At 43.7% G+C, this 26,836-nt stretch overlaps 2 long non-coding RNA genes across 3 annotated transcripts; both read left to right on the top strand.

The window, feature by feature from the left end:
• Positions 1-2,768: 2,768 nt before the first annotated feature.
• Positions 2,769-6,274, top strand: LOC115159129 (uncharacterized). Its single transcript, XR_003868852.1, has 3 exons — positions 2,769-2,838; positions 2,942-3,016; positions 6,025-6,274. It is a non-coding gene; the product is annotated as an uncharacterized LOC115159129 (long non-coding RNA).
• A 9,201-nt stretch (positions 6,275-15,475) lies between these two features.
• Positions 15,476-22,416, top strand: LOC115159128 (uncharacterized). Of its 2 annotated transcripts, XR_003868851.1 has the most exons (4): positions 15,476-15,857; positions 17,556-17,704; positions 18,108-18,234; positions 22,073-22,416. It is a non-coding gene; the product is annotated as an uncharacterized LOC115159128 (long non-coding RNA). The 2 variants fall into 2 exon arrangements; XR_003868850.1 differs by lacking the exon at positions 22,073-22,416 and having other exon boundaries at positions 18,108-18,412.
• The last annotated feature ends 4,420 nt before the right edge of the window (positions 22,417-26,836 follow it).

Consider the following 26,836-nt stretch of genomic DNA (forward strand, 5'->3'; position numbering starts at 1 on the left):
CCATAGACTTGGGCAAAAATGTAAGTTCCAACAGGACAATGACCCCAAGCACACAGCCAAAGCAACGCTGGAATGGCTCCAGAACAAGAATGTGAAAGTCATTGAGGGGCCCAGACTTGAATTCCATTGAAAATCTGTGGAAAGACTTGAAGATTGCGGTTCACCACCGCTCCCCATTTCATTTAACAGAGCTTGAAAAAATATGCATGGAAGAATGGGAGAAAATCCCCAAATCCAGATGTGCAAAGCTGATACAGACATACCCAAGATGACTCAATGCTGTAATCGCCGCCAAACGTGCTTCTATAAAGTATTTACTCAGGGGTGTGAAAACATATGTAAATTAGATATTTCTGTATTTCATTTTGTATTTATTTTTTATGAGCAAAAATGTAAATGTTTTCACTTTTTCATTATTGGGTATTGTGTGTGTGTGTAGATGGGTGAGATGTTTTGTTGTTGAATTCAGGCTGTAACACAAGAACATGTGGAGTAAGTCAAGGGGTATGAATACTTTCTGAAGGCACTGCATCATTATACACTTTATTACCTCACCTAGGAGGGCCTCGCCATGCTGTACTGCTCAATAGTCGCCAATAGGTGGTAGCAGAGTACAGCAGAGCGCCCTGCAGAATCCCCCACTGCTGTAGAAGTGAGCAGTGAGAGCCAAGAACCTCCCACAGGGACCAGGGAGAGAAACAGTCCAGACTCCAGACCTAAAAAAACATCCTCAGCCTCAAAAGCATGTCTCATAGCCAGCTGGCAGCCTGCCCTTTCTTGGGCTGCTGTTCCCACAGGGAGGGTGTGTGCGTGTGTGTATGCGTGAGAGAGAGTTAGACCTTCAGGCTTCAGCGCCGGTTAATAACTTGCTCAAGAGTGAAATTCTGAAATATGTAAGATGAGAGTTAAGTTAATAAATAAAAGTTTGGAGTTTTATGAGTCTGTCAGTGTTTTAATTTTATACAGAGCCATGTACAGTGCTTTCGAAAAGTATTCAGACCTCTTCACTTTTTCCACATTTTGTTACTATACAGCCTTTTTTCCCTCATCAATCTACACACAATACCCCATAATGACAAAGCAAAAACAGGTTACATTTCTTTTTTACAAATGTATTAAAAATAAAAAACAGGAATACCTTGTTTATATAAGTATTCAGACCCTTTGCTATGAAACTCTAAATTGAGCTCAGGTGCATCCTGTTTCCATTGATCATCCTTGAGATGTTTCTACAACTTGATTGGAATTCACCTGTGGTCAATTCAATTGACTGGACATGATTTGGAAAGGCACACACCTGTCTATATAAGGTCCCATGGTTGACAGTGTATGTCAGAGCAAAAACCAAGCCATGAGGTAAAAGAAATTGTCTGTAGAGCTCAGAGAAAGGATTGTGTCGAGGCACAGATCTGGGGAAGGGTACCAAAACATTTCTGCAGCATTGAAGGTCTCCAAGAACCCAGTGGCCTCCATCATTCTTAAATAGAAGAAGTTTGGAACCACCAACACTCTTCCTAGAGCTGGCCGCCCAGCCAAACTGAGCAAATGGGGGAGAAGGGCCTTGGTCAGGGAGGTGACCAAGAACCCGATGGTCACTCTGACAGAGCTCCAGAGTTCCTATGTGGAGATGGGAGAACCTTCCAGAAGGACAACCATCTCTGCAGCATTCAACCAATCAAGCCTTTATGGTAGAGTGGCCAGACGGAAGCCACTCCTCAGTAAAATGCAGATGACAGCCCGCTTGAGTTTGCTTAAAGGCACCTAAAGGACTCTCAGACCATGAGAAACAATATTCTCTGGTCTGATGAAACTAAGATTGATCTCTTTGGCCTGAATGCCAAGTGTCACGTCTGGAGGAAACCAGCACCCTCGTCATCTGGCCAATACCATCCTTACGGTGAAGCTTTGTTGTGGCAGCATCATGCTGTGGGGATGTTTTTCAGCGGCAGGAACTGGGAGACTAGTCAGGATCGAAGGAAAGATGAACGGATCAAAGTACAGAAAGATCCTTGATGAAAACCTTCTCCAGAGCGCTCAGGACCTCAGACTGGGGTGAAGGTTCACCTTCCAACAGGACAACGACCCTAAGCACACAGCCATGACAACACAGGAGTTGCTTCGGGACAAGTCTCTAAACGTCCTTGAGTGGCCCAGCCAGAGCCTGGACTTGAACACAATCGGACATCTCTGGAGAGACCTGAAAATAGCTGTGCAGCGACGCTCCCCATCCAACCTGACAGAGCTTGAGAGGATCTGCAGAGAAGAATGGGAGAAACTCCACAAATACAGGTGTGCCAAGCTTGTAGCGTCGTACCCAAGAAGACTCGAGGCTGTAGTCGCTGCCAAAGGTGCTTTAACAAAGTGCTGAGTAAAAGGCTCTGAATACTTATGTAAATGTTATTTTTTGTATACATTTGCAAGCATTTCTAAAAACCAGTTTTTTGCTTTTTCATTATGGGGTATTGTGTGTAGATTGATGAATTAATCAATTTTATAATAAGGCTGTAGCTTAACAAAATGTGGAAAAAGTGAAGGGGTCTGCACTGTGAATGCAGCTCTTGAGAGGCTCTGGAATTGTACTAGCAACTATGCGATTTAAATGAAAAAAACAATCAGAAATGTGAAAATGATTGGGATGCATAACCAAACTGAAGTCCATAACGAAATAAAAGTCCTTGGAGTCAGGAAGTGTCTACTCATTATTATGACAATTCCCACTAATAAGGTGTGGTTAATATTGCCTGAAATGCCAGTCAAGGTGTGTCCCCAGTTGCCTTGGATGTTTGTATTCCACAGACCAGAGCAAGCGTTCCCGTCTTTTGCTGAACCGAACTACTGGTATGGGTTTTTTCACAACTCTAATTCAACTCTAATTTGACGTGCTTGTCTCCCCCCACTACTGTCTCCCCCTCCCGACTTTGTATCCCCTCCTCCCCCTCAGGGGCGTGAGACCCCTCAGGCTGACAACGCAGCTCCACCCACTGGAGAGGAATGAGCCAGGCTATGCAACCAGTAGGTGAGTACTAGTAAAGCCAAACAAACACTTGTCTGGGACCTACACATATCAGTTCAGAGTCAGACACCAGGCTCAAATACACAATGTTCTGGTATGTATTTGTATGTTGGAGAGACAGAAAGGATAGTCATGACAGGTGTAAAGGTCTATGAGTGGAATGACACGCACAAATAGAGGTCGACTGATTAGGATTTTTCAACGCCGATACCGATTATTGGAGGACCAAAAAAAGCCGATGCCGATTAATCAGCCAATTTTTTATTTTATTTTTTGTAATAATGACAATTACAGCAATACTGAATGAAAACTTTTATTTTAACTTAATATAATACATCAATAAAATCAATTTAGCCTCAAATAAATAATTAAACATGTTCAATTTGGTTTAAATAATGCAAAAACAAAGTGTTGGAGAAGAAAGTAAAAGTGCAATATGTGCCATGTAAAAAAGCTAACGTTTAAGTTCCTTGCTCAGAACATGAGAACATATGAAAGCTGGTGGTTCCTTTTAACATGAGTCTTCAATATTCCCAGGCAAGAAGTTTTAGGCTGTAGTTATTATAGGAATTATAGGACTATTTCTCTCTATGCCATTTGTATTTCATATACATTTGACTATTGGATGTTCTTATAGGCACTTGAGTATTGACAGTTTAACAGTATAGCTTCCGTCCCTCTCCTCACTCCCACCTGGGCTCGAACCAGGAACACATCGACAACAGCCACCCTCGAAGCATCGTTACCCATCGCTCCACAAAAGCCGCGGCCCTTGCAGAGCAAGGGAAACAACTACTTCAAGGTCTTAGAGCGAGTTATGTCACCGATTGAAACACTATTAGCGCGCACCCCGCTAACTAGCTAGCCATTTCACATCGGTTACACCAGCCTAATCTCGGGAGTTGATAGGCTTGAAGTCATAAACAGCTCAATGCTTGAAGCACAGCGAAGAGCTGCTGGCAAATGCACGAAAGTGCTGTTTGAATGAATGCTTACGAGCCTGCTGCTGCCTACCACCGCTCAGTCAGACGGCTCTATCAAATATCAAATCATAGACTTAATTATAACATAACATATGGTAAAATCCGGAAATTATCATTTAGAGAAAAACCGTTCCGTATTTTATCTAACGGGTGGCATCCCTAAGTCTAAATATTGCTGTTACATTGCACAACCTTCAATGTTATGTCATAATTATGTACAATTCTGGCAAATTAATTACGGTCTTTGTTAGGAATAAATGGTCTTCACACAGTTCGCAACAAGCCAGGCAGCCTAAACTGCTGCATCTACCCTGACTGCTTGCACGGAACGTAAGAGAAGTGACACAATTTCCCTAGTTAAAACAAATTCATGTTAGCAGGCAATATTAACTAAATATGCAGGTTTAAAAATATATACTTGTGTATTGATTTCAAAGAAAGGCATTGATGATTATGGTTTGGTACACATTGGTGCAACGACAGTGCTTTTTTTCGCGAATGCGCTTGTTAAATTATTACCTGTTTGGCGAAGTAGGCTGTGATTCGATGAGAAATTAACAGGCACCGCATCGATTATATGCAACGCAGGACAAGCTAGATAAACTAGTAATATCATCAACCATGTGTAGTTAACTAGTGATTATGTTAAGATTGATTGTTTTTTTATAAGGTAAGTTTAATGCTAGCTAGCAACTTACCTTGGCTTCTTGCTGCACTCGCGTAACAGGTAGTCCTCGTGGAGTGCAATGTAATCGGCCACAATCGGTGTCCAAAAATGCCGATTATTATGAAAACTTGAAATCGGCCCTAGTTAATCGGCCATTCCGATTAATCGGTCGACCTCTACACACAAACAAACTCACTCCCAGGTGGAGTCTTCCATATACAGCTCTGCTTACCTGTCACACAGTAGCTCACCCATGCAATTGGGAAGCTACATGTTCCACATTCCTTAGCCCACCCCCTTATTTTCTTCTGTGGGACTGGGATGAATGGGGGGGGGGAGTATAACTGGTCGATTAGCAACATAGAAAGAAGATTTCTGTGAAGTATGCAGTGCTCTACCGCCATGCATTGTGCTGTGCTTTGCTCTGGGGAGTCAGTGAAAAGTGTTTTTCCTTAGTGCAATTAATACCTGTGCTTCCCAGACCTGTTCTGAGCTATGTTACAATAAACACTGCTCTGTCTCTCCGCTGTTCGGCATGCATTAGCCAGCTCCGATCTGTGAGGACCTGAGAGCTAAAGTGTGGCGAGAGAGGGAGAGAGAAGCCCTTTGGTCTGCTTTCCCAGGCTGTCCGTCAGGAAGGCTGGATGTTTTACACCCTGACCACCGCGTTGCCCTTTCCTTGGGATATCCGAGACAAACAGATAGCGGTGGGGAGAGGGGAATAGGAATACTCGGCCTGGGAAGGAGGGAGACGGGGTGGGGTGGAGGGGGGAGTCAGAGCCCACACAGTATGAAAGAGAGAGAGAGTGAGAAAGACAGAGCGAGATAGGCAGGAGCATTTGGGAATGTTTAGGAACATACCCGGCCCTTGTCTCCCTTTTGTTAACAGGCCTTTTTTTAAACTCACCCCAGCCTTCCAAAAATGTGCCCCTTCTTCTCAGTGGGTATTAGGGCTTTAAATCAAACCAAAAGCGAAGCAGAACTAGTCCAAACATCAATCAGTAACCCTCAACAACTGCTGTTAATCCTATCCCATCTCAGTCTTTTGAGTTAATGATAACCCAGCTATTCTTAGCAGTGATACAAACATTAAGGTGTGGTGACACACATTGTGACGGAGTAGTTAGTGAGGAATAGGCTAATGTGTGTGTATGTTATTTGTTCAGTTTGCCATGCATCAGGATTTAGGTATATCTAGTGTGTGTGAAAATGGGGGGGAAAGGAAAGTGAGAAACACAATAGGATGGGTGAGTTTTCTAGCATTGGGTGAAGGATTAGGCTGGTAACCCCATAGCCATTGACAGGTTGGGGTGAGAGGTCAGTAGGGGTCCGTGTAACCCCATATCACGTGTGACCTACAGGTGCTGACCCCACGGCACTGAAAGAACAACTCTGTCCTCTGGACCAGAAAAGAGCTGGAGGCGGTGAGAACGAGATGCATTTACAGTGTGTCTGTCATCAACTTCACAGTCAGGCCCTGTGTGTGTGTCAGTGGAGGCTGGTGACTTGAAAAATGGAGGAGGATGGGAGACCCACGGTATAGGCGCGGACAGCATGGAGACGACAATGCGTGTTTCAAAAATCGTCAAAGACATGTTATTTTAACAAAAACATTTAATAAAGACATGGAGGGCAACCACACGACACTCAACCGACGTGGAACCACAGGGTAAGGGAAAGCAGGTCTTCTGACATCCGGGTGCCCAGGCCGTGATTTCCATCCTTGACCAGGAAATGGTGGGGTCGTGGAGTGGAGTTTGTGTACGGGTGCCTGGATGATGAGGAAAGGTTTTCTTGGTGCTGGGGTGCCACGGTGATGGTGAGTGGTGCTGTGATGTGTGTCATTGTCCCAGATCCCAGTGGTTGGTTATCCAGTGCTTGAACCGGAAACGGAGAGGAGAGCGGGTATGATGTTATGTTCAGGGAGGAGGCAAGGGCCTGGTCAATAAAATTCCCCGCGGAACCAGAGTCCACTAGAGCTGTAGAAACAACACGAGGGACAGCCAGCTAGTGAAATCGGTATTAAAAAGGGTTTGATGGAGAGTGATGATGGAATACTCACACCTACCCCAGGAAACGGATGAACAGAGTCATGAGCCTCCCATAGGAACCCAGCTCTTCCTCTCCTCTCTCTCAGACGGCCGTAGCCCACGCCCGCCTGGTCAGCAGGGAAATAACCATGGCAACCTTAAACCTCTCGGTGATCGGGGCTCCCGTTTGATGAGAAAAATAGAGGGAGCAGTGGAGGAGGAAGCCACAGCATTTGGATGTAGTCCCGTCATATTTGTCCGGAAGGGACAAACGGGCATCGCTGACCTGGGAAGACTGCTGAATGGGTTGCGGAGATGGCTCGCTGGGTTGACTCATGGTAGAAGATCCTCGTTGGGGGTGACGTCCTTTGAGGAAGATCTAGATGTTGAATAACGCAGAGGACCTCATCCATAGCCGTCCCCAGTTGCGCCAGCTGGTTGTGGTGTTGGCGAAGTAGGTCCCCCGGTTCGCCGACCATCTGGGAGATGTCTCGGTTGGCTGCTGCTTCCATTCTGTGAGGTAGTATTCTGTAACGGAGACTCAGGGAGTCAGGAAGCAGGTGCAGTCGGTGAGTTTAATAGGAACAAACATGGAGTGAATATAAACCAGGAGTATAGTCTAAACAAGAAAACAGGAAACAATACTACCTAATGGGGGATATAACTGGGTGCTAGATAAAGGGGATGTAATCAGGGAGTGATGAAGTCCAGGTGTGCCTCATGATGTAGCGCAAGTGTGCGTAATGATGGTTGCCAGGTGTGCATAATTATGGGTTGCCAGGACCGGTGGTTAGTAGACTGGGGACATTGAGCGCTGGAGCGGGGGAGCGGGAGTAGACGTGACACATAGCCTACAGCCATGTGCGCATTGATGCAACAGTCTGATCTGTTGCATCAGCCTCATTGCTTTTTTAAATGATTTAATGTGCAGTGGTTGTATGAATTTTGGATCTGTCGTCCCAGAACGGCCCCAGAGTCTCTTTTTTATTGTCCCAGGGATGACGGAACGCCCTTAATATCGATCCCTGGAGGCAATTATTTTCTAAAGACATAAAAAAGTTTGGTTGTATTTGTAATGTTGCAATATTTTATAGGCTACCAAGGGTGGCCAACCATCCTCCAAAAGAGCCTTAAAGGGGCAGTGTTATATTTTGAGACAGGCTTGAATATGCAAAGAAACCAAAATGTAGCCTACATTTTTGTCTGATTCTCTATGGTAAATAATATAGCAATACATTTTATTTTGTAAAGTGGTACCTTGCATCATACAAGGATGTAAAAAATGGTGTTACAGACCATATTATAATTTTTGGAGGGACGAATGATGAGCTTTTGGACAAGTCAAAAATCAGTCCCCCAAAAAGGTTCATGTCAAGCCCTGCTCTTGGTCAAACGGATATGAGGGTTTAAATGAGACTGCTTAAAACAACGCCACCTATAGGCCAACCGGTGCCATTTTATCCACCTGGACAAAAGGAACACCGATATGAGAATGCTATTCATTGACTACAGCTCAGCGTTCAACACCATAGTGCCCTCAAAGCTCATCACTAAGCTAAAGACCCTGGGACTAAACACCTCCCTCTGCAACTGGACCCTGGACTTCCTGATGGGCCGCCCGCAGGTGGTAAGGGTAGGTAACAACACATCCGCCACGCTGATCCTCAACACGGGGCCCCTCAGGGGTGCGTGCTCAGTCCCCCCCTGTACTCCCTGTTCACCCACGACTGCGTGGCAAGGCACGACTCCAACACGTCATTAAGTTTGCTGACGACACAACGGTGGTAGGCCTGATCACCGACAACAATGAGACAGCCTATAGGGAGGAGGTCAGAGACCTGGCAGTGTGGTGCCAGGACAACAACCTCTCCCTCAACGTAGTCAAGACAAAGGAGATTATCATAGACTAGAGGAAAAGGAGGACCGAGTACACCCCCATTCTCATCGACAGGGCTGCAGTGGAGCAGGTTGAGAGCTTCCAAGTTCCTTGGTGTCCAAATCACCAACAAACTATCATGGTCCAAACACACCAAGACAGTCATGAAGAGGGTACGACAAAGCCTATTCCCCCTCAGGAGACCGAAAAGATTTGGCATCGGTCCTCAGATCCTCAAAAGGTTATTCAGCTGCACTGCTCTGGGTTTATTTAAGATACTCTTTGAAGAGGTAGGGTTTCAGATGTTTTCTGCTGTCCTAGCTTCAGGGGGAAGCTGTTTACACCATTGGGGTGCCAGGACAGAGAAGAGCTTGGACTGGGCTGAGCGGGAGCTGACGTCCCGTAGGGGTGGTGGGAGGGCCAAGATACCAGAGGTGGCAGAATGGATTTACTTTGTGGTCATAAGATTAAGTAAAAATGGGCCCTGTTATTACCAATGTTATTACAATATTCGAAACATTTGCCTGTATCCTATGTGTGTGATCCCCAGATCCAGCATAGTGTTAGCAGTTGTGGTGACAGCGGGGGATCTCGTGGGGTGCTGGTTGGATGCTGGTTGGGGAGGGCCCAACAGATAAGGGTCTCAGTCTACTGGTCCAGCAGGTCCTGGGGAAATCCCTGGATGAGATGGAACAGCTGTGTAACTGGGAGAGACGACCGCATACGATGAGTCAGCTACGATAAGGTAGGTACAGTGCATTCAGAAGGTATTCAGACCCCTTGACTTTTTCCACATTTTGTTACGTTACAGCCTTATTCTAAAATGGATTTAATTGTTTTTTTTAATCCTCATCAAGCGACACACAATACCCCATAATGACAAAGCAAAAACAGGCTTTTTGACATTTTGGCAGCGATTACTACCTTGAGTCTTCTTGGGTGTGACACTACAAGCTTGGCACACCTGTACTTGGGGAGTTTATCCCATTCTTCTCTGCAGGGCTCTGGCTGGGCCACTCAAGGACATTTAGAGACTTGTCCCGAAGCCACTCCTTTGTTGTCTTAGCTGTGTGCTTAGAGTCGTTGTCCTGTTGGAAGGTGAACCTTCGCCCCAGTCTGAGGTCCGCTCTGGAGCAGGTTTTCATCAAGAATCTCTCTGTACTTTGCTCCATTCGTCTTTCACTCGATCCTGACACGTCTCCCAGTCCCTGCCAATGAAAAACATCCCTACAGCGTGATGCTGCCACCACCATGCTTTACCGTAGGGATGGTGCCAGGTTTTCCTCCAGACGTGACACTTGGTATTCAGGGCAAAGAGTTCAATCTTGGTTTCATCAGACCAGAGAATCTTGTTTCTCATGGTCTGCGAGTCCTTTCGGTGCCTTTAGGCAAACTCCAAGCTGGCTGTCATGTGCCTTTTACTGAGGAGTGGCTTCCATCTGGCCACTCTACCTTAAAGGCCCGATTGGTGGAGTGCTGCAGAGATGATTGTCCTTCTGGAAGGTTCTCCCATCTCCACAGAGGAACTCTGGAGCTCTGTCAGAGTGACCATTGGGTTCTTGGTCACCTCCCTGCCCAAGGCTTTTCTCCCCCGATTGCTCAGTTTGTTCGGGCTGCCAGCTCTAGAAAGAGTCTCTGTGGTTCCAAACTTCTACCATTTAAGAATGATGGAGGCCGCTGTGTTCGTGGGGCCCTTTTATGCTGCAGACATTTTTTCGTACCCTTCCACAGATCTCTCCCTCGACACAATCCTGTCTCAGAGCTCTACGGACAATTCCTTCAACCTCATGACTTGGTTTTTGCTATGATATGCACTGTCAACTGTGGGACCTTATATAGCCAGGTGTGTGCCTTTCCAAATCATGTCCAATGAATTGAATTTACCACAGGTGGACTCCAATCAAGTTGTAGAAACATCTCGAAGATGATCAATGGAAACAGGCTGTACCTGAGCTCAATGTCTTATATCAGCTGATGTAAGAAGGGCTTTATAAATACATTTGATTTGATTTGATTTGAATGTCGTATCTCATAGCAAAGGGTCTGAATACTTATGTAAATAAGGTATTTCTGTTTTTATTTTTAATAAAGTTGCAAACATTTCTAAAAACCTGTTTTCGCTTTGTCATTATGGGGTATTATGTGTTTTTTGATGAGCAAACATTTTGTTTAATACATTTTAGAACAAGGTTATAATGTAACAAAATGTGGAAAAAGGGAAGGGGTCTGAATACTTTCAGAATGCATTGTATAGACACACACACACGCACACATGCAGGCAGGCACACACACATACACACACACTAGCTTTGCTACGCAGGCACACACACACTAGCTTTGCTACGCAGGTACACACGTAGGCACACACACCCACACCAATTGGGAGAGAAGACTGCTCCGGTACAGCCAGCCCCGCTACGCAGGTGAGCAGCCTTTTGTCATCTTCTTTAGCATTCTCTCAGTGCTGGAGAATGTGAGAATAATTCCTGCAAAGGCCAAGAATGTGAACTTAACTGAACTGGAGCCTTGTTCCAATGTCCATTATTGCTATCATACCTCTTAGAATGCATGCCCGATACAGTATATGACCTCATACTTCAGTAGTATCCTAGTGTGGACACTGAAACGTTGTCTGTCTCTGAAGAGATAGTATCGTCTGTCCCTTTATCTCTCTATCTCTCTCTTTTGATGTTCTCTGTCTTATCTTTGTGTCTGTCTTATCTCTAAATCTTGTATTTTTTCGTGGTGTTTTTCTCTCACGCCTTCTCACGCCTTCCTTCTAGCCCTCTTTCTTTTCTCCCCTCTCTCAATTTCATTCAATTTAAGGGCTTTATTGGCATGGGAAACATATGTTAACATTGCAATTGCGAGTAAACTAGATAATAAACAAAAGTGAATAAACAATAAAAATGAACAGTCAAAATTACACTCGCAAAAGTTCCAAAAGAATAAAGACATTACACATTTCATATTATGTGCAAATAGTTAAAGTACAAAAGGGAAAATAAATAAACATAAATATGGGCTGTATTTACAATGGTGTTTGTTCTTCACTGGTTGCCCTTTTATGGTATTTCCCCTAGTAGATATGGGAGTTTATCAAAATTGGGTTTGTTTTCAAATTTTTTGTGTATCTGTGTAATCTGAGGATAATATGTGTCTCTAATATGGTCATACATTTGGCAGGAGGTTAGGAAGTGCAGCTTAGTTTCCACCTCATTTTGTGGGCAGTGTGCGCATAGCCTGTCTTCTCTTGAGAGCCAGGTCTGCCTACGGCGGCCTTTCTCAGTAGCAAGGCTATGCTCACTGAGTCTGTACATAGTCAAAGCTTTCATTAAGATTGGATCAGTCACAGTGGTCAAGTATTCTGTCACTGTGCACTCACTGTTTGGGGCCAAATAGCATTCTAGTTTGCTCAGTTTTTTTGTAAATTCTTTCCAATGTGTCAAGTAATTATCTTTTTGTTTTCTCATGATTTGGTTGGGTCTAATTGTGTTGATGGGGCTCTGTGGGGTCTGTTTGTGTTTGTGAAGGACCAGCTTGCTTAGGGGACTCTTCTCCAGGTTCATCTCTCTGTAGGTGATGGCTTTGTTGTGGAAGGTTTGGGAATCGCTTCCTTTTAGGTGGTTGTGGAATTGAACGTCTCTTTTCTGGATTCTAATAATTAGCGGGTATCGGCCTAATTCTACTCTGCATGCATTATTTGGTGTTTTACGTTGTACATGGAGGATATTTTAGCCAAATTCTCGATGCTGAATCTCGATTTGGTGTTTGTTCCATTTTTTTAATTCTTGGTTGGTGAGCGGACCCCAGACCTCGCAACCATGAAGGGCAATGGGTTCTATAAATGATTCAAGTATTTGTAGCCAGATCCTAATTGAGAAGTCAAATTTTATATTCCTTTTGATGGCATAAAAGGCCCATCTTGCCTTGTCTCAGCTCATTCACAGCTTTGTGGAAGTTACCTGTGGCGCTGATGTTTAGGCCGAGGTATGTATAGTTTTTTGTGTGCTCTAGGGCAATGGTGTCTAGATGGAATTGTATTTGTGGTCCTGGCAACTGGACCTTATTTGGAACACCATTATTTTTGTCTTACTGAGATTTACTGTCAGAGCCCACGTCTGACAGAATCTATGCAGAAGATCTAGGTGCTGCTGTAGGCCCTCCTTGGTTGGGGACAGAAACAGCAGATCATCAGCAAACAGTAGACATTTGACTTCAAGTTCTAGTAGGGTGTGGCCAGGTGCTGCAGACTGTTCTAGTGCCCTCGACAATTTGTTGATTTATATGTTGAAGAGGGTGAGGCTTAAGCTGCATACCTGTCTCACTCCACAGCCCTGTGGAAAGAAATGTGTGTGTTTTTTGCCAATTTTAACTGCACACTTGTTGTTTGTGTACATGGATTTTATTATGTCATATGTTTTTCCCCTAACACCACATTCCATCAATTTGTATTGCAGACCCTCGTGCCAAATTGAGTCGAAAGCTTTTATGAAATCAACAAAGCATGAGAAGACTTTACCTTTGTTTTGGTTTGTTTGTTTGTCTATTAGTGTGTGCAGGGTGAATACGTGGTCTGTCATACAGTCATTTGGTAAAGAGCCAATGTGACATTTGCTCAGTACATTGTTTTCACTGAGGAAATGTACGAGTCTGCTGTTAATGATAATGCAGATTTTCCCAAGGTTGCTGTTGACTCATATCCCACGGTTGTCTCCACTTTTGTGGATTGGGATGATCAGTCCTTGGTTCCAAAAATTGGGGAAGATGCCAGCACCAAGGATGATGTTAAAGAGTATAGCCAATTGGAATTTGTGGTCTGTATATTTTATCATTTCATTGAGGATACAATCAACATTACAGGCCTTTTTGGGTTGGAGGGTTTGTATTTTGTCCTGCAGTTAATTTAATGTAATTGGAGAATCCATTGGGTTCTGGTAGTCTTTAATAGTTGATTCTATGATTTGTATTTGATAATGTATATGTTTTTGCTGTTTGTTCTTTGTTATAGGACCAAAAAGATTGGAGAAGTGGTTTATCCATACATCTCCATTTTGGATAGATAACTCTTCGTGTTGTTGTTTGTTTAGTGTTTTCCGATTTTCCCAGAAGTGGTTAGAGTCTATGGATTCTTCAATTACATTGAGCTGATTTCGGATGTGCTGTTCCTTCTTTTTCCGTAGTGTATTTCTGTATTGTTTTAGTGATTCACCATATTGAAGGCTCAGGTTTTCTGGGTCTCTATGTTTTTGGTTGGATAGGTTTCTCAATTTCTTTCTTAGGTTTTTGCATTCTTCATCAAACCATTTGCCATTGTTGTTAATTTTCTTGGGTTTTCTGCTTGACATTTTTAGATTTGGTAGGGTAGCTGAGAAGTCAAATATACTTTTTAGGTTTTCTACTGCCAAGTTTATACCTTCACTGTTACAGTGGAAAGTTTTGTCCAGGAAGTTGTCTAAAAGGGATAGAATATGTTGTTGCCCAAAAGTTTTTTAGTAGGTTTCCACACTACTTTCCTTCCATCTATAGCATTTCTTAATATTATTCAGTTCCTTTGGCTTTGATGCCTCATGATTAAGTATTGCTCTGTTCAAGTAGACTGTGATTTTGCTGTGATCTGATAGGGGTGTCAGTGGGCTGACTGTGAACGCTCTGAGAGACTCTGGGTTGAGGTCAGTGATATAGTAGTCTACAGTCCTACTGCCAAGAGATGAGCTATAAGTGTACCTGCCATAGGAGTCCCCTCGAAGCCTACCATTGACTATGTACATACCCAGCGTGCAAAAGAGCTGCAGGAGTTGTGACCCGTTTTTGTTGATTATTTAGTCGTAGTTGTGCCTAGGGGGGCATATGGGGGAGGGAATGCTGTCACCTCCAGGTAGGTGTTTGTCCCCCTGTGTGCTAAAGGTGTCAGGTTCTTGTCCAGTTCTGGCATTTAGGTTGCCACAGACTAGTATATGTCCCTGGGCCTGGAAATGATTGATTTCCCCCTCCAGGATGGAGAAGCTGTCTTCATGAAAGTATGGGGATTCTAGTGGGGGGATATAGGTAGCAAACAAGAGGACATTTTTCTCTGTTGACATAATTTCCTTTGGAATTTCTAGCCAAATGTAAAATGTTCCTGTTTTGATTAATTTAATAGAGTGAGTTAGGTCTGCTCTATACCAAATTAGCATACCCCTTGAGTCCCTTCCCTGTTTCACACCAGGTAGTTTGGTAGATGGGACCACCAGCTCTCTGTAACCTATAGGACAACCAGTGGGTCCATCTCCTCTGTACCATGTTTGTTGTAGGATGACAATGTATGTATTTCTGATTTATGTAACTCCCTGATCTGTTTCACCTGTCTTTGTGCTTGTCTTCCCCCCTCCCAGGTGTTGCCCATCTTCCCCATTATCCTCAGTGTATTTATACCTGTGTTCTCTGTTTGTCTGTTGCCAGTTCGCCTTGTCTTGCCAAGTCAACCAGCGGTTTTCCAAGCTCCTGTTTTTACCTAGTCTCTCTTTTTTTATCCTCCTGGTTCTGACCTTTTGCCTTCCCTGACACTGAGCCTGCCTGCCTGACCATTCTGCTTGCCCCTGACCTCGAGACTGCCTGCCGCCCTGTATCGTTTGGACTCTGGCCTGGTTATGAACTCTTGCCTGTCCCAGACCTGCCTCTTGCCTGCCCCTCATTTTTCAATAAATATCAGAGACTTGAACCATCTGCCTTCTGTGTCTGCATTTGGGTCTCACCTTGTGTCGTTACAGTTTGTCTGTTGCCAGTTCATTTTGTTTGTCAAGCCTACCAGCATTTTCCCCCTTGCTCCTGTCTTTTTCTAGTTCCTGTTTTCTAGTTTTCCCAGTTTTGACCATTTCTGCCTGCCCTGACCCTGAGCCTGCCTGCCGTTCTGTACCTTGTCACACCACCCTGGATTATTGACCTCTGCCTGCCCTGACCCTGAGACTGCCTGCCGTTCTGTACCTTGGTTACACCAACCTGGATTATTGACATCTGCCTGCCCTGCCCTGACCCTGAGACTGCCTACCGTTCTGTACTGTTTGACTCTGATCTGAATTACTGACCTCTGCCTGCCCTTGACCTGTTGTTTTGCCTGCCACCTATTCTAGTAAGAAACTTTTGTTACTTTGGCAATGTCTGCATCTGAGTCTTCTCCTGAAACGTGATAATTTCTTTGAAGTCCAAGTTCATGCTCTTTACGCCAAATGCAGATGACTTCAGGCCTTGGATATTCCAGGATGGGATAGAGTGTCCAATGTTGTTAGTCGTGTGGTTTGGCCTCAGACCAGTAAGTGTCTCTCTCTCTCTCTTGCTCTCGCTCTCGCTCTCTCTCTCTCTCTCTCTCTCTCTCTCTCTCTCTCTCTCTCTCTCTCTCAATTAAATTAAATTCTAATGCCTTTATTGGCATGGGAACACATGTTTACATTGCCTAAGCAAGTGAAGTAGATAATGAACAAAAGTAAAATAAACAGTAAACATTACACTCAAAGTTCCAAAGGAACGAAAATAAACTAAATAAACTAAAATAAATATGGGTTGCATTTACAATGGTATTTGTTCTTCACTGGTTGCCTTTTTCTTGTGGCAACAGGTCACAAATCATGCTGCTGTGATGACACGCTGTGGTATTTCACCCAGTAGATATGAGTTTATTAAAATTGGATTTGTTTTCAAATTCTATGTGGGTCTGTCATCTGAGAGTTAGGTCTGCCTACGGCAACCTCTGCCTAAGACTATGCTCAATTAGTCTGTACATAGTCAACGTTTTTCTTAATTTTGGGTCAGTTACAGTGATCAGGTATTCTGTCACCCTTGTACTCTCTATTTTGGGCCAAATAGCATTCCAGTTTGCTCTGTTTTTTGTAAATTCTTTCCAATGTGTCAAGTAATTATCTTTTTGTTTTCTCATGACTTGGTTGGGTCTAATTGTGTTGCTGTTGCTGTGCTGGGGCCCTGTGGGGTCTGTTTGCATTTGTTAACAGAGCCCCAGTACCAGCTTGCTTCTCTAGGTTCATCTCTCTGCAGGCGATGGCTTTGTTACAGAAGGTTTGGGAATCGCTTCTATTTAGGTGGTTGTAGAATTTAACAGCTTTTTTCTGGATTTTGATTATTAGTGGTAATCGGCCTAATTCTGCTCTGCATGCATTATTTGATGTTTTACGTTGTACATGGAGGATATTTTTGCAGAATTCTGCATGCAGAGTCTCGATTTGGTGTTTGTCCCAGTTTGTGAATTCTTGGTTGGTAAGCGGACCCCAGACCTCACAACCCTGAAGAGCAATGGGTTCTATAACTTTCAAGTAATTTTAGCCAGATCCTAATTGGGATGTCGAATTTTATTTTCCTTTTGATGGCGTAGAAGGCCGATCTTGCCTTGTCTAGTTAAATAAAGGTAAAAAAATACATACAAATAATAATTGTCTCATATCGTTCACAGCTTTGTGGAAATGACCTGTGGTGCTGAGGTAGGTATAGTTCTTTTTGTGCTCTAGGGAAACAGTGTCTAGATGGAATTTGTATTTGTTGTCCTGGCAACTGGACCTTTTTTGGAACACCATTATTTTATCTTACTGAGATTTACTGTCAGGGCCCACGTCTGACAGAATCTGTGCACTAGGCCCTCCTTCCTTGGGGACAGAAGCACCAGATCATCAGCGAACAGTAGACATTTGACTTCAGATTCTAGTAGGGTGAGGCAGAGTGCTGCAGACTGTTCTAGTGCACTTGCCAGTTGATATATATGTTGAAGAGGGTGGGGCTCAAGCTGCATCCCTGTCTCACCCCATGGCCCTGTGGATTCTTTTTTTGTTTTTGCCAAACAAAAGCCATAGCCATAATATGACATTTAAAATGTTTCTATTCCTCTGAAACTTTTGTGAGTGTAATGTTTACTGTTCATTTAAATTTTTTTACTGTTGTTTACTATTGTTTATTTCACTTTCTCTTTCACCCACCCCCTCTTTCTCTTTTCTCTATCTCTCTATAGCTGTCGATGCTTACAGGACGTCTACTCAGCCCTCCCCAGTATCCAGCATGCTTTGGGCTGCCACAAGACCTCCGCTCCATCTCCTCGCTTCAGATGAAGAAGAGTAAAGAATAGAAGAAAGAAGAGAAGAAGCAGGCCAGTCGCCGAGGGTCAGAGGTTAACTACTACTCCTCCACATCATGACACCACTGTTTTGTTTTTGTTTAGGGTGAGCCAGGATTGTCATGGCTGCAGTTTTCTGGCTACAAATTGAATACTCCCTTGATAGGAAGGCCTGGGGAAATTTACACTTTGGTGCTTCAAATACAATTAAATTACAACACAATTCACACAACCAAGGACTTCAATAGTCTTATTCTACAACATGGAACAAAGCAATATGAGTCTTTGGCATATGAATGTGTTATGTAAGGCTTATGTCTGTGTTATGAAGTCCTTATGTAGGTACCTTTCAAGTAAAGTGTTACCGAATGTCTTTTGTCCCCGATAGACAACAACCTGGGGGTTTCTAGTCAGGTTTAATATGGTTTCTTTCTCTCTCCATGTTATCAGGGGCGTCAGGAGGACTCAGTGGCCCCATCCTCACCCCAAGGTCCAATGCCAACCCTAGGCCGAGAGAAGAGACCCCAGCCTGGGGAGGAGAGCCAGGGATCCCATGCCCCCACAGCAGCTGCGTGTGGTGTGTGACAACATGCTGCAGGGTCTGGGGCGCTACCTGCACTGTCTTGGGGTCATCGTGCTGCTACTATAGAATTCTGACGACCACAGGGTGGCTGCACAAGAGGGATAGAAGTATAGAGGCACACAGATAGAGACATACACTGAGTGTATAAAACATTAAGAACACCTTCCTAATACTGAGTTGCACCCCCTCTTTTATTTTTATAATTGTTGGTACTTTTGACCACTTTTTCCCCCAATTTCGTGATATCCAATTGGTAGTTACAGTCTTGTCCCATCGCTGCAACTCCCGTACGGACTTGGGAGAGGCAAAGGTCGAGAGCCGTGCGTCCTCCGAAACACGACCCTGCTATGCCGCACTGCTTCCTTTCTTTTTTTACCCCGTTTTCTCCCCAATTTCATGGTATCCAATTGGTAGTTACAGTCTTGTCCCATTGCTGCAACTCCCGTACGGACTCGGGAGAGGCGAAGGTCAAGAGCCGTGTGTCCTCCGAAACACAACCCAACCAAGCCGCACTGCTTCTTGACACAATGCCCACTTAACCCGGAAGCCAGCCGCACCAATGTGTTGGAGGAAACACCATACACCTGGCGACCGTGTCAGCGTGCACTGCGCCCGGCCAGTCACAGGAGTCGCTTGTGCGCGATGGGACAAGGATATCCCTGCCGGCTAAACCCTCCCATAACCCGGACGACGCTGGGCCAATTGTATGCTGCCCCATGGGTCTCCTGGTCGCGGCCGGCTGCGACATAGGCTGAACTCGAACCCAGAATCTCTAAAGGCACAGCTAACACTGCGATGCAGTGTCTTAGACCACTGCACCACCCGGGAGGCCTCGCACTGCTTCTTGACACACTGCTCGGTTAACCCGGAAGCCAGCCGCACTAATGTGTCGCAGGAAACACCGTACAACTGGCGACCGAAGTCAGCGTATCTGCACCCGCCCTGCCACAAGGAGTCGCTAGAGCACGATGGGACAAGGACATCACTGCGATGCAGTGTCTTAGACCGCACATCTTGACACAAACCGGTGCTCCTGGCACTTACTACGATACCCCGTTCAAAGGCACTTTGTCTTGCCCATTCACCCTCTGACTGGCACACATACACAATACATGTCTCAATTGTCTCAAGGCTTAAAAATCCTTCTATAACCTGTCTCCTCCCCTTCATCTACACTGATTGAAGTGGATTTAACCTGAAACCCCACCTCTTTAAGGAATACCTGGGATAGGATAAAGTAATCACTAACCCCCCCCCAAAAAAAAAATATATACTATTGTAAAGTGGTTGTTCCACTGGATATCATAAGGTGAATGCACCAATTTGTAAGTCGCTCTGGATAAGAGCGTCTGCTAAATGACGTAAATGTAAATGTAAAAATTTAACAAGTGACATCAATAAGGGATCATAGACTGACCAGGTGAATCCAGGTGAAAGCTATGTCACTCACTGTTTATATATATATATATATATATATATATATATATATATATATATATATATATATATATATATATATATATATATATATATATATATATATGTGTGCGTATACATACACACACATATATATATATGTGTGTGTGTGTATGTATACGCACACACACACACACTAACAAACTCATACAAACAGTAACATACTTGTGGACACAAATACACACGCTTGCTCACACACACGCACGCACGCACGCACACACACACACAGAGTTTCAACATATTCATTTTCTGTTCTTCAGTTAGCCCAAGCCACCCAAGTCATAGCCTGTTCTCTCTGCTACCGCACTGCAAGCGGCAAGTCTGGAAGAAAAAGGCTGCTGAACAGCTTCTACCCCCAAGCCATTAGACTGCTGAAGCGTTAATCAAATGGCTACTCAGACTATTTCCATTGACCCCCTTTTACTGCACTGACTCTCTTGAACTGGCTCTATGCACACCCACTAGACTCTACCCACACACTCACACATACTACACTGACACTCCAACACACACACACACACACACACACACACACACACACACACACACACACACACACACACACACACACACACACACACACACACACACACACACACACACAAAACACACACACACACACACACACACACACACACACACACACACACACACACACACACAAAACACACACACACACACACACACACATACAAAACACACACACACAAAACACACACATACATGCATATAGACACCACACACACACACACACACACACACACACACACACACACACACACACACACACACACACACACACACAGTAACATGCCATACATGACGTCAGAGCTCTGTCTCTGCGCTTCACAGCGCTGTAAGGGTTTTCACCGACAGCCGCTCTGAACTTGAGCACCTCACGCGACACAAAGTTGCCCCCATCCCTCCATGCTGTAAATTAAGAAGACCAGGAATTTTTGAAAAATGAGACGTTGAGGATTCCAATAAATACAAGCAAGCCCAACACTCGAGAGTCCAAGTGAGCACTTCCTATTTCCCATGTCATAAAACTCAGGTCATTTACAGTGTCAACGTTTATGATCAGTATGTTTGGTATACAGTTGCAAGATGACATGGCGTCATACGCTGGGTTCTGAACAGGATTTGTTGTTTGTCTGTTGTGAAGAAACTTCTCTGCGTCACACGCACTCGTGACTCCTTTCTATGCTCACCAAAATTCTGATCTGTTCCTGTAATATCGTATTTTATAACTTATCTAGTCATATTGGCAACAGAGCAAGCTTTCAAGTGATGCCCACCTGACCCAGATAGCGATTTATAATGGGCCGTTTTTGGATTGCGTAAACAACAACAGTAATTGTGTGATGATGGGGATGCAGGGCTGTGTTCCAAACAGAACAACTACAAGTGTCCTTGCTCTAGTTCCTCAACGGCACAGCTAGGAGAGTTTAAAAAAGCACATTATAGTTGAAGACTGTTCTTTGAGTCATAAAAGCGCATAACAATTACTTAGGAACTTTGCACACTTTGGAGAGGTGTGTGGCCACTTAGTTAGTCCTTTCACTCAAACCCTTGTGATTTTTTTTTGGTCTTATGTTTCACCTACCCCACATTCTCCAGGAATATTCTGATCATGTTACTGAATGTCTCCAGAGTATTTTGATTTCGTTATCAACAAATGCGTCAAAGTATGGTACGGGTAAAATGTACAGAAAACCAACAGTGTAATGTTTGGATTCAGTCTCGTGTCAGCTGAACTGTAGTTTGGTCGTCACCTTTGGTGTAATCATTTTCCCATAATCTCCAAACTGTTCGCTTTCAATTTCTACCATGGTTATGCATATGCTTTTCATATTTCTTCTGTAAGAAACATTTCAATTAGTCCTATCCATATAGGCCGATTCCAAAGCATGTTAAGGGTTAAAGAAGGATGTGAAAATGAAGAGTGTGAATCTCTCTCAGAAAAAACATTGGTTGCTATGGTGATATGTATGGAATAAGGCATGAAAGCTCATGGTAATTCAGTTTAGTTATGTTTAATTAATTAGTCATGATTTCAATTTTTTTTTTTAAATGGTATATAATGAATAACACATGTCTGTTAGTCAGACATGTTCTTAGGGATGACGTGTTAGCAGAATTATTTGTCAGTCATTTGTCCTTCAAGGAGATGTCCAGTACAGTATCTTTAAGACAAATGTAATGTCCTGGAATGGTGGAATGGAGCTGAGTGTATCAGGAAGTAGCAGAGAGATATAGTTGCGCTGGAGACCAGTATCCTGTGAATCATAATGTTTGAAGTGCCTACTGTGGTAATCACTGGAACAATGGGATATTTACTGTGTGCTGTAAACAGGAGGAGACTGCTGGGAACCGACAGGACGGACAGCCCAGCCACAGAGAGGAGAAGAAGGCAGAGAGGAGGATGGGGGAGAGGGAGATGGATGTAGAGCAGAGCAAGAAGGTGAAATATGCTGATAGAACGTACCAAAAGAGATTGATAGAGAAAAGAGAGGATGAAATGGAAGAGCTGGATTTGAACCAGGGACTGTAGTGATGCCACTTGCACTGAAATGCAGTGCCTTAGACCGCTTTACTTTGGAAATGTGGTAATTGTTGATAAATTGTTGTTGTTTTCTACTTTATGTGTATTAAGCGTGGGGAAATCCACTTTACAAAATAAAGATTCTACATGTAAAATTGGTTTGCACTCGGCTTCCTAAATTACGGCCCACACTCTGTTCAGAGGTGCTAAGTACTCTCGGCCGTCAAACGCTGTTTGTGTGTCCGAGCCTTTAGCTCTGATGGCTCAGAAATCTCCGCCAATGGGATTCAGTCAGTCAGACGACAGAACAGATTTCATCCTTCCCTCTCAAATGTGTCAACTTGTCTTTAACCACCTGTGCCTTCTGAGCTGGTGGACACTTACTGACTACTGCACAAATACCCCCCCCCCCATACCTTCATCCACCATTTGTCCCAGGCAGAGACTGTTTGTCTCAAATGGTTCTGTCTTTGACCACACTGCTTGTTCCCCTTATATGGTAACTGGCTCGTTTGGGAAGAGAGTTGACCTTAGTTTAGTCTGAGAGTTGTTTTGTGGTCAGATTCTTGCTATCATGAAAAAAAGCAATACATTTTGGAAACAGATCTGCCACCATCGGTTATCCAATTTAACCCCTAAGAAGCTGCATAGCAAAACCACTGTCATAAACTAAGCTAAGTGAGCAGCTTTATCGTCTTGATAAATAGATATTCAACTATATAAAACAGTGGTGAAATACCATATATACTGTCATGGGGTGAAACAATGAGTGAAGTTAAGATGAGTGAGGTCAAGTCATGTGAAGGAATGCGTGATACAAAGGGGGAGAGGGGCTGATATTGGGAAGGGTGTGTGTTTGTGAGAGCTCTCGCTGCATCCCTGGGGCTGGTGGTGTGTTGGAAGCCCACCCAGGCGAAGTTAACCCCTTTGTTATCTGATTGTAAAGTCCTTTGATTAGCTGTGGATGGGTGTCTTTCTCTTGACCAGGCCCAGCTCAACTCAAACCCCCCACCAAAACCCTACTGAGCCCTGTCTTCCCGCTCCCCTGTCCCCCCCCCCCCCCCCCCCCCCCCCCCCCCCACACACACACACACAGTGGATGGGTGTCTTTCTTGACCAGCCGTCTCAACTCAGACCCCGCTCCAGACCTCCCTCCCCCTGAAAGCCTCTCTCTCTCACTGGGAGACACTTGAGGACATTCCTGGTGCTGGACCCCCTCTAAACCCCCTGTGTGGCCCATTGATACACACGGCCAATGATTAACCCCTCCACTGCCGACCCACGGCCTGAGAAAAGACTGTTATCTCAGTAATCTCCTTTTTCTTTGTCTGTCTAGCTCCTTCTATATCTCTTTCTCCTTCCCACTCTCTTTTGGCTATTTCATGTTGGGTGTCTGAGTGTGTGTGAGAAAGAGTGAGTGTCTACTTCAGGGGTTCTTAAACTTTTTCAGCCTGGGACCCAAATTAGAAATTCTGTGTTTTCCTGGGACCCAAGCTTAGAAAAATATGCAACTATATGTAAATATCGGTACATTTCACTGCCCTTATGGACCTTGTGAAGATGCCGGAGGAAACAGGTACAAAAGTATCTATATCCACAGTAAAACGAAATACCCATAAATATATTTTCATGTTTATTTTTCCCCATTAAAAACACTCTTACATACAGTTGAAGTCGGAAGTTTACATACACCTTAGCCAAATACAATAAAACTCAGTTTTTCACAATTCCTGACATTTAATCCTAGTAAAAATTCCCTGTCTTAGGTCAGTTAGGATCACCACTTCATTTTAGAATGTGAAATGTCAAAATAATAGTAGAGAGAATTATTTATTTCAGCTTTTACTTCTTTCATCACATTCCCAGTGGGTCAGAAGTTTACATACACTCAATTAGTATTTGGTAGCATTGCCTTTAAATTGTTTAACTTGGGTCAAACGTTTCGGGTAGCCTTCCACAAGCTTACCACAATAAGTTAGGTGAATTTTGGCCCATTCCTCCTGACAGAGCTGGTGTAACTGAGTCAGGTTTGTAGGCCTCTTTGCTCGCACACACTTTTTCAACCCTGCCCACAAATTTTCTATAGGATTGAGGTCAGGGCTTTGTGATGGCCACTCCAATATCTGACTTTATTGTCCTTAAGCCATTTTGCCACAACTTTGGAAATATGCTTGGGGTCATTGTTCATTTGGAAGACCCATTTGCGACCAAGCTTGTTTATACTTGCGTACTATTGTTTGTAGAGATGAACATGGTACCTTCAGGCGTTTGGAAATTGCTCTCAAGGATGAACCAAACTTGTGGAGGTCTCCAAAATTTTTTCTGAGGTCTTGGCTGATTTATTTTGATTTTCCCAGCAAAGAGGCACTGAGTTTGAAGGTAGGCCTTGAAATACATCCACAGGTACACCTCCAATTGACTCAAATGATGTCATTTAGCCTATCAGAAGCTCCTAAAGCCATGACATCTTTTTCTGGAATTTTCCAAGCTGTTTAAAGGCACAGTCAACTTAGTGTATGGAAACTTCTGACCCACTGGAATTGTGGTACAGTGAATTATAAGTGAAATAATCTGTCTGTAAGCAATTGTTGGAAAAATTTGTTGTGTCATGCACAAAGTAGATGTCCTAACCGACTTGCCAAAACTATAGTTTGTTAACAAGAAATTTGTGGAGTGGTTGAAAAACGAGTTTTAATGACTCCAACATAAGTGTATGTAAACTTCCGACTTCAACTGTACCTGTCTAGGTTGAAACTGTTGCTGTTAAAATACAATAAATAATTTCATTCTGAACTGGAATGAACGGATTGATCACATCACACAGATGTACAACGGAACACACACACACACACACAGGCTTTTTGATCGTGCAACCGTAAGTAACAGTACAGATAAAAAATGATCTGGCCTACTGTACATTTTACTGTAGAAATGATTGTTGATAGAAAGTCTAGGTTGGAACTGTTGCTCTTAAAATACATCTGTTTTTATTCTGAACTGGAATAAACTAGTCGATCACCTGTCACGTCCTGACCAGTAAAAGGGGTCATTTGTCATTGTAGTATGGTCAGGGCGTGGCAGGGGTGTTGTTTTTGTGTGTTTTGGGGTTGGTTTATTTAGAGGGGATTTGTTCTAGTTTTAATTTTCTATGTTCGTTTTCTATGTGTGGCCGAGTATGGTTTCCAATCAGAGGCAGGTGTCTTTTGTTGTCTCTGATTGGAAGCCATACTTAGGCAGCCCTTTTTTCCTTTGGGTTTGTGGGTGGTTGTTTCCTGTATAGCCGTGTGCCTTACGGAACTGTTTGGTCTTTTGTTTATTTGGTTTGAGTGTTCACGCTAAATAAAGAAAGAAGATGAGCACTATACCCGCTGCGCCTTGGTCTGTCCCTTACGACGCTTATGACATCACCTAACACAGAACACACACATACACACAGTCCTTTTTATTTATTTCACCTTTATTTAAACAGGTAGTCCTAATGAGAGGTGTGTGGCTGGTTGAAGTTTTCTACAAGCATGTCTATTCTTAGCTCCGTTTTTGACAGTACAACACTGAGGTCATACTCAGCATTGACACTGTTTCTGTACTTGAGAACCCTGAATTGCATAGGTATGTGGTGCCAAACTGGATCAGAACATCTACTGCTTTCTCAGTCAGGCAGGAGACCGCTTCCAGTTGTAGATGAACAACCCAGAACTGTGTGTGTTGTCTCAAAAAGCATCTTGCTTCAATCAGTTTATTCCAGTTCAGAGTAAAAAGGATTACTTGTAACAACAACAGTTCCAACCTAGACTTGTTTTCAACAATTTCTACAGTAAAATGTACAGGAGGCCTGATAATTCTTCATCTGTACTGTTTCTTAGGGTTGCTAGTTAGCTTGCTTTGGCTAATGTTAGCTATTAGCTGTGTAACGTTACAAGGCCAGGGGATTGTTTGAAAGAGAAACTCACATCTACTACTATGAGAGATAGTTCTCCCTTATTTCTGCTTATCATCACCTGTTATAAAATGACAATAATGCCTTGTTAGTTGACTTACTTTTCCACTGTCGAAGCACTGTTTCCTGAAGCATTCTGCCCTGTTCTGAAAGAACTCCCTGGGTTTACCATCATGCTGTAGATGTTTGGTCAGGACGTGTCGTTTTATTAATTTGTTCGTTTTGAGAGACTCATTACTTACGCACAAAACACATTGTGGGCGCTCCTTATTATTTCTCAAAGTTTGTATGAAAGATACAAAAAGTAATCACTGTATTTGCGTTTCATGAAGATTGAGCTCAGTTAGAACTTGTGGCTAGCATGAGTCCATTTCGTGACAGCGGTGAGTGATGGCGAGTGGGAATAACAAATCAATGGCTTGAACGACAGCGCTGCAGCGTGTGGGTCGCGGTGTCACGTCCTGACCAGTTTAGGGATTATTTGCTATTGTAGTTTGGTCAATACGTGGCAGAGGGTATTTTGTTTATGTGTTTCGGGGTGGTGGTGTATGTAGTAGGATGTTTGATTTATTATTTCCAGGTTTTGGTCTATGTTCAATGTTTTGTATTTCTATGTTCTTTCTGGTTTGTTATATTTC

This window comes from Salmo trutta, chromosome 23 (assembly GCF_901001165.1).
Source record: "Salmo trutta chromosome 23, fSalTru1.1, whole genome shotgun sequence".
In the NCBI taxonomy this organism is placed as follows: domain Eukaryota; kingdom Metazoa; phylum Chordata; class Actinopteri; order Salmoniformes; family Salmonidae; genus Salmo; species Salmo trutta.